Source organism: Ceratotherium simum, chromosome 5 (genome assembly GCF_057802395.1).
Source record: "Ceratotherium simum simum isolate JZ-2026a chromosome 5, ASM5780239v1, whole genome shotgun sequence".
NCBI lineage: Eukaryota > Metazoa > Chordata > Mammalia > Perissodactyla > Rhinocerotidae > Ceratotherium > Ceratotherium simum.
Window position 1 is genome coordinate 6,522,500 of NC_141904.1, and position 8,701 is coordinate 6,531,200.

Sequence of the window (8,701 nt, forward strand, 5' to 3'; positions counted from 1 at the left end):
TTTGAGTTACCCGTCTCTGAGTACTCCCATGTGTATGTGCGATACACGGTTAATAAACTTCTGCTTGTTTTTCTTTTGTTAATCTGTCTTTTGTCAGTCTAATTTACAGGGTCCCAGATGGAGAACCTAAAACGAGTAGAGGAAAAAGATGTTTTTTCCTCCTTCACAATGGGCTATTAGATAAATGGTGCTGGACAATTCTTTATCCACATGGAAAAAGTTAAATTAGATGCTTTAAAACGAAAACAAGGAAAACATAAAATAGTATCTTCATGACCTTCAGGTAAGGAAGGGTTTACTTACTCAAGATACAAAAAATACAAATTTTAAAAGAAAATTTTGATATATTTGCTACATTATAACTAAAGTTTTTTGCACAAAAAGAAACTGTAAACAAAATGGAAAAACTAGTTACAGACTGAGAAAAGATATTTGCATCACACGAGTGACAGACAGAAGTACCAAATTCCCAATGAAAATATGCAAAGCATGTGAATAGGTAATTCACAGAAGAAGAAATAAAAACGGCGAATAAATGAATGAAAAGATGCTAACTTCACTAGTAATCAGGGATATGTAAATTAAAACCATACGAGAATCTCACCAAAGAAGATATACACATGGCAAATAAGCATATGAAAAGATACACCACATCATATGTCATCAGGGAAATGTAAATTAAAACAATGGGATACTGCTACACATGCATTAGAATGGCCAAAATCTAGAACACTAACAACACCAAGTGCTGGCGAGGATAAGGAACAATAGAAACTCTCATTTGTTGTTGGTAGGAATGCAAAATGGTACAGTCACTTTGGAGGAAAGTTCGGCAGGGTCTTACAGTCTGAACATATTCCTACCATACGATCCAGCAAGTGCCCTCCTTGGTATTTACCCAAAGGAGTTGAAAACTTATGTCCACACAAAAATCTGCATGTGGGTGTTTATAGCAGCTTTATTCACAATTGCCAAAACTTGGAAGCAACCTGTGATATTGTGATTTATAATAAGAAATATATATTCGGTCTTTGTTCTTGTTCCTGTCACAGAGCTCCTGAAACCCCTGTAAATTCCTAAGTGATAAGAGTACTAGGAGCATCTTTTGTCCTAATAAGGCGACTCTGGGTGGGCTCCTGGACGGCTCCTGGATGGGGGCTGGTCACCAGAAAGATCAAGCCATGATTAGAAGCTTGGAACTTTCAGCCCCATCTCCCCATTCACCAAAGAGGGGAGAGGGACTGGAAATAGAGTTGATGACTGATCACGCCTATGTGATGAGGCCGCCATAAAAATCCCCAAAGTCCGGGGTTCGGAGAGCTTCCAGGTTGGTGAACACATCCACATACCTGGAGGATGACACACCCCAACTATGCCGGCACAGAGGCTCCTTCACTCGGGACCCTCCCAGACCTCGTCCTATGTATCTTTTCATCTGGCCGTTCATCTATATCCTTTATCATATCCTTTAATAAACTGGGAAATGTAAGTAAGTGTTTCCTTGAGCTCTGTGACTCACTCTAGCAAATAATCAAATCCAAAGGGGAGGATGTCATGGGAACTCTGATTTGTAGCCAAATTGCACAGAATTTGTGGGTCGCCTGGGCTCTTACTACTTGCGATTGGCATCTGAAGTGGGGGGGGCGGGGCAGTCTCATGCCTTCATGAGACTGAGCCCTTCAACCTGTGGGATCTGATGCTATCTCCAGGTAGATAATGTCAGAATGGAGTTAAATTGTAGGACATCCAGCTGGTGTCACATAAAATTGCTTGGTGTGGGGAAAAAAACCTCACACACTTCGTGATCAGAAATGTCAGAAGTGTTGTAAGTGTGGTAGTAGTGCGAGAGTAAAGACACACAGGAAGAACACTGAAGTTTTTCTACACAGAATCAAAATGTCCTTCAGTAGGTAAATGGATAAATAAACTGTGGTACATCCAGAGAATGGAATATTATTCAGTGCTAAAAAGAAATGACCTATCAACCCATGAACAGACATGGAGGAACCTTAAATGAATATTACTAAGTGAAAAAAGCCAATCTGAAAAGGCTACATAACTGTATGATTCCAACCATATGACACTCTTGAAAAGGTAAAACTATGGTTGCCAGAGGTTGGGGGAAGAAAGGGATGAATAGGTAGGGCACAGAGGATTTTTAGGGCACTGAAAATACTCTGTATTATGCCATAATGCTGGATAGATGTCATTATTCATTTGTCCAGACCCATAGAATGCATAGGACCAAGAGTGGACCCTGATGCAGACTATGCGATTTGGGTGATTATGATGTGTCAATGTAGGTTCAAATGTACCACATGGTAGGGGATATTGATAGTGGGGGAGGCCGTGCATGTGAGGGGGCAGAGGGTATATGGGAAATCTCTTACCTTCTCCTCAATTTTATACTGTAAGAGAACTTCTTACACGTCACTGGCAAAAATGAAAAAAAATCTGACAATGACAAGTGTTAGAGAGACAGAAACTCTCAGATACTCCCAGTAGGAATGTTAAATAGTGCAAATCTTTGGCGATCACCTTCGAAATACATAGTAAAGTTGATATATCTCATGACACAGAAATTTCACCTCTGGATGTACACCATGGAGAAATTCTTGTATGAATTAATAAAGAGACATGTACAAGAATTCTTATTGCAGTATAATTCATAAAGGCAAAAAATAGAAGCAAGTAAAATGTACATCAATTGGAAAACAGATAAATATTATGCATTCATCTAACAGAATAATATACGGATTTTAAAATAAATAAGCAAGGTTTATATATGTGTGTGTGTTCATAAACATGAATATATCTCTTTAAAAATCAAGTTAAAAAATGAATGAAACATGAAGAATTATACCACTTATGTAAATTTTACAATTCTTCAAAGTAGTGTATAATAAAAACAAATAATGTATTAGTATTACAAGATAAAATATGTAAAGCAAAAATAAGACTTTTTAAAGTTTTAACTCACTTTTAGATAAAAATGTTTTTGTAGAATTTAAAATATATGAGTTGGCCCTTCAGAGTTACCATTTATCAGTAAGGGAGATAAAATCTTATTAATTAAAAAAGACAAACAAATTAAGGAAGAACACAAATATAATGAAAGATAGAAATCTACAAATAACCCAAGCTAATTCTTCCAAGTTCTCTCAATATGACTGTTAGAATTGTTAACAAGACAGCAGAGCACATTTTGTGTTTCTTTTTACTTCCTCTACCCACCAGTCACCAGAGAGGCTAATTAACAGTGAAATGACCAAAACTCAGTAGCCAGAGGGAGGAAAAGAGACCAAAAAAATCCCTGGAAAATTTACAATCTAGATAATCAACTCTGAACTAATCAGAATTTGGCTTTAATAAATACCAGTTCACACAATGAGATTAAATCGAATATAGGAAACTGCTCTAAGGCTGTTCTTTTGAATCAGTTTGGCCTCTTCGAGTGCAGATACCCTACCACTGTCGTTGTCAGGATTTAGGAAGGAAGATAGCTGGTACTTTCCTGTCTTCCAGCTTTTCAATACAACAAACATATATTGAAACTATTCCTATGGTTTTAATTTGAGCACTTGTTGTAGGACACTATTTTGTATGGGTGTTTGGCATCTTCTTTTAAGAATCTTAGAAGTACACTTATTAAAAAAGTAAAACAGTCTCTCTTGAACTAAAAAAATATAGCAAAATAAGTTATATCAACGCTTTTTCTTTATTATCTTCTCCAATTATTTCATTAAGTAACTTTGGAATGAGCCATTTTAACCAGCAAACATCATAAGCAGGGTTTTCTGTGGAAAGTAATAAAGAATTTTACAAGAAAACAATTGCCTATTATTGCTGTCAAAATTCAAAGCTATCTTCCTGCATGTAAGTGTGCATTTCTGAGGAGAGAATGAGTTTCTACTGAGGTGGGTGTGGGGGCATTTACAAGGGAGCAGCTCACATGTGGTTACAAATTATGCCTAATAATTATAGAGCACTTTACAGTTGTAAAAATGCCTTCACATTTATTATATCACTGGGTTCTTAAAATAATTCTGTCAGGTCAAAAATGCAGTGTTTCTCATTTTACAGATGAAGAAATTGAGGACTCAAAGGGCATGTGACTTGACAAGAGCGTCTAGATGTAGGTAGCAGAGCCCATTCAAATTTGGGTCTTCTGCTTCTAAACTCAGAGCTTCTTTTATGTGCCTGGATGCCCTGTTTTATTATAGGACACATAAACAGAAATCTTGGCATTGCATATTCATTAAAAAAAAAATGTCTTCGGTAGATCTCACCACTACATTCAGAAAGATGAATTAGAGTGAGTATTATTGTAGTCCAGAGTTCTAGAGGAAGTGAGATAATGCATGTGGAAAGATCTAGAACATAGTAGAAATTCAATAAATATGTAGCAGGGGCTACACATTCCATTGCCTCACCCGTTTAGTGGGATATTTCAAGCTAGTTTCTATAGATTCATCCTGGTGCAGGGTGAGGCTTTCCCTGTATGCCCTCACTTGTCCACAGGGCATCCAAATCTGTACTTTCTGTCTGGAGGATTATACAAGAGTCTTAGGCTGCTGGGTGTGAATTTGCTGATATTGGGATGGGGTACAGACTGGGGACCTGGAAGGAGTCTCAAGGAACAGATAAGCATCAGGCCAAATTGGGTGATTGTCAGAAACAGGCTGACCTCTGTGTTCAGATCGCCCAGTTTCTGCCTTTCCCTCAGGAGCTGGGGGTGGGGAGTCCTTGCTCTGGCACCTTCTTATTCCCACACTCCCTGCATGATTTCTAACTCTTTTCTTCTTCTCCTGACCATAGCATCTCTTGATCTAGTCTGAGACTAGTGAATTTTGAGCATGGTAACAACTAATAATAGCTAATGTTTGATACTTACTGTGTGGCAGGTGCTATTCTAAGCAATTTATGCATATAATCTCGCTTACACCATAACCTTATTTTGTATGTAAGGAAACTGAGGCAAACAGAGGTCAAATAACTTGCCTGAAATTATCCTTTTATCAACTTGCAAAGCTGGCATTTGAACTCAAAGAGTCTAGCTCAAGAGTTCCTCATAACCACTTGGCCATGCTCCTTTCAATAACACAGCTTGGTAGGAGACCATGGTGAGTCTTTCAAATCTAGTTGTTATGAGTGGTGGTGGAGGGTAGAGAGGAGGTGGGGAAAAGATGCTTTCAGGGTAAAAATGAAGGAGTCTATGAGTGCAGAATGGGAGAGAGTACGCCAGTTAATATCTCGTCATAGTATCTTCCCACAAATGGATACCAACATTAAACATAATAGACCATATAGAGAATGACCTCTTATATTAGACGTGATGTCTCCACTAGTTTATCAAGCAGGTGAATGTATTTTTTTCCAATTATAAACTTAAAAGCCTTGTATTCAAACCACATGTGTGTGAATTGTCCATCTTGTAGTATTTGAGCAACAATTCTCTAATTCAATGTCAAAATCAACAAATTTTAGAAAAATAGTCACATCTTGATTTATCTAATCTAAATAGTATATTAGCTCTTGTGAGTGCTTCAGAGTACAGCTTTTTTCCCTCTCTTTTATGTGATATCCCAACAGCCATGTAAGAATATTGATTTTCACTTTTTGGAGGATAAATATTCAATTAACTCTGGTTCTTTCTGTTAAATATTTTCCAATTTTTCAAATGTTGACTTGCAATTATGGGTAGCTGAGATGTTCTTTCTGGGCTAAATTTTAAATTCTCGGTTGAATTTTATATTACACTCATGTGATAGGCTATGAATTTGAAAGTGTCCTAGAGATAGCACATAAATCAATTTGGTAATAGTCTATTGCTTTGGGGATAATTGCATTGCTGTTTTGGTGTCAACAGTTGTCCTCATGAACAAGAGCCATCTTGTTAGTCCTCTCTCTATTTCAAGCATTAGTAAATGAATGACACAGTGTGGAGTGTAAATTAGAAATGGATGAATTGGTTGCACCAAATTAGTATTCCACTTTTACTACTCTGGCATATGAAAGAGCATTTGATAATTCAGAGTCACTCTTCAGAATACTTCTAATTGCCACTTTCGCTTACCAATTTTGTTCCTTTAAATGATTATTGAATATTGATTTTTCAAAGAGGAAACTATAGCATGCTCCTTAAGTCATTTTTGTGTCTTATTTACCTTTTAAAGACTTCCTCCTTGTTGATATTTTAAGATTGTTTCTTCTTTTTTTCCTGTCTCAAGTTTGCTCATTCATGTTTAGGCAAGGAACACTCAGTAATTGTACTTCCGACAGTGAGGGTGAACCTGTTTTCCAGTGCAGCCCTGAATAAATGCAATTTGAAATTGCAAAGCAGTTGTCTTGTTCTTGTGTGGGCATTTCTAATTACGTGATTTTTAAAATTTATTTCTTAATCATCTCATGCTTCCTTTTACTGATTTCTATCAAGCCATTCTATGGCTTATTAAATTAGGTCATAACTCAGGTTTCAAAAACTTCCTGTGGGGCCAGCCCCAGTGGCCTAGTGGTAGAGTTCAGCATGCTCCGCTTTGGTGGCCCAGGTTCGGTTCCTGGGCGTGGACCCACACCACTCGTCTATCAGTGGCCATGCTGTGACAGCAGCTCACATACAAAATACAGGAACATTGGCAACAAATGTTAGTTCAGGGCGAAACTTGCTCAGCAAAAAAAGACTGGCAACAGATATTAGCCCAGGGCGATTCTTCCTCAGCAAAAAAAAAAAAAAAGAAAAAGAAAAACTTGATTTACTTATCGAATATTATTTTATTTTTCTTCCAACCTTGTAATCACAGAGCATGAAGGAAATAATCCAAGCTTTATGTTCTTAGGAGTATAATGAACCATGCATATCAGTCAGGGCTCCAAGTTGCAAGTACCAGAATCTTCCCTGGCAGATTTAAACAGAAAAATAACTTATTAAAAGATATTAGGTAGCTCAGAGACTCTTCAGAAGGGTCGGAGAGACAAAGATTTAAAACTAATTTCCAGGAGCAATGCTCATAACCAGGCTCATAAGTGGCCTGATGAAGAAACCCCCACTGGTGCCACAGTCACCGCAGGGAAGCAAAGACCAGGAATGCGACTTTCCTGAAACTAGTACTGCCAGGGCGTGGATGTTACTCGTTTTCAGGAGCTCTACTTTGCTGGACACTTCTGTTCCAACTGCATCAATACAATGGAAGCTCTGTGCAGGGCCTGGCATGGCAGTGATCATATCAAAAAGAGTCCCCTGTGAGTCTGTCTGATTGGTGTGGCTGAAGTCACATTTCTGAGCAACTACTGTAAGAGTGCTAGAGAATTTGAGTTCTGCTGTCTATACTGGGGAGGAGACACTCGGTATGAGACTGTCCCCACGTACAGAAAGACTATTCAAGAGTGATTGCGGGAGAGGGGAGAAGATGGCGGCGTAGGCAGACTCTGAACTCACCTTCTCCCGTGGACACAGCCAATTTACAACTACTCCTGGAAAAATTACCCCTGAGACAGAACTGAAAACTGGATGAGAGGAACTCCTGCAACAACGGACAATCCTAACTGGGGTAGAAGAGGCAGAGACTCCCTTCTGGAGAGAAAAACGCCGCCTTCACAAGCCGCCAGCGTCACGGCCGCCAGGAGCAGCTCACAGGTACGCAGCCTCCCTGGAGGAGCGGGCCCCTGAGCCGGGGAGCGCCCTTGCTGTGGGCATTTTGCGGACCCAGCACAATCGACACCAGCGGCATAATATCTGACTTTGCCTGCTACTAAAGCATTGGGGAGCACCCCCAGAAAACCCGGTTCACAAAGAAACTAAAACTGGCTCTTAAAGGGCCCGCGCGCAAACTCACCCGTTTCAGAGAGCATCCTAAAATCACCAGAAAGAAAGGTGCACAGTGCTTTGGTGACAAGAGACTCACCTAATAGGCCCTGAGTGCATCTCGGTGAGGGGTGAGACCTCTCCAGGGACTGGGACATTGGCGGCGGCCATTGTTGTGGCCTGGTGTGAGCGTGCTGACACAGACGCCATTGGAGTTCTCCCTGAGGCCAGCTAGCCCAGGGTCTGCTCCACCCGCTAGAGCACCGATTTAATCCAGCTCAGCCAGGGCAGGCAGCCCACCCTAGAGACTGGCCCCACCCAACAACAAGCCCTCAGGCAACGTGTGGGCCTGCATAGATTGGTGACTGGATTCTCTGCAGCCTGGCAACTGAGCCGACTTGAGTGGGGCAGGGTGTGCACAAGGAGCGGGTGGAGAGTGTGGGGCGGTGGCGGAGTGTGTGGGGCTCCCGCCGTGGAGAGACTGGGTCCGCTTGGGGAGGTCGGGGCGCTCACACGGGGCAGGACTGTTTTGACTGTGTGTGTGGACCAGTGGGTGGTGGGGCTTGTCAGCTGCGGAAGACATGTGCTTCTCAAAGACCCACATAGGAGGTTTGCCACACCTTCCAAAGCCTGAAACAATCGGGTGCTCCTGTGCCTGAGGCCAGCCCCACCCAGCTGCAATCCTCAGAGAGCTAAGAGACCTAATAGGCTAGAGGCTTACAGCAATTGTAAGGCCCTGAGCCTAACAACCTGCCATGCTGGAGGCCTACTCAGTTAAAAGAAATACTGCAACACACATGTGGTATTAGAACTTACAGCCAACTGTGCTGGGGTGCCCCACACCTGATAAAGAGACTGAAGGGCCCACAACAACTACAAGCAGCTGAGCATTACAACAGC

General features: G+C 40.8%; 1 long non-coding RNA gene across 1 annotated transcript in view; it reads right to left on the reverse strand.

The window, feature by feature from the left end:
• Positions 1-8,088, reverse strand: part of LOC147916955 (uncharacterized) — a 58,193-nt gene extending 50,105 nt beyond the window's left edge. The window contains exon 1 of the long non-coding RNA XR_015552346.1: positions 7,902-8,088. This is a non-coding gene — a long non-coding RNA (uncharacterized LOC147916955). The remainder of the gene's footprint in view (positions 1-7,901) is intronic.
• Between the last annotated feature and the right edge of the window lie 613 nt (positions 8,089-8,701).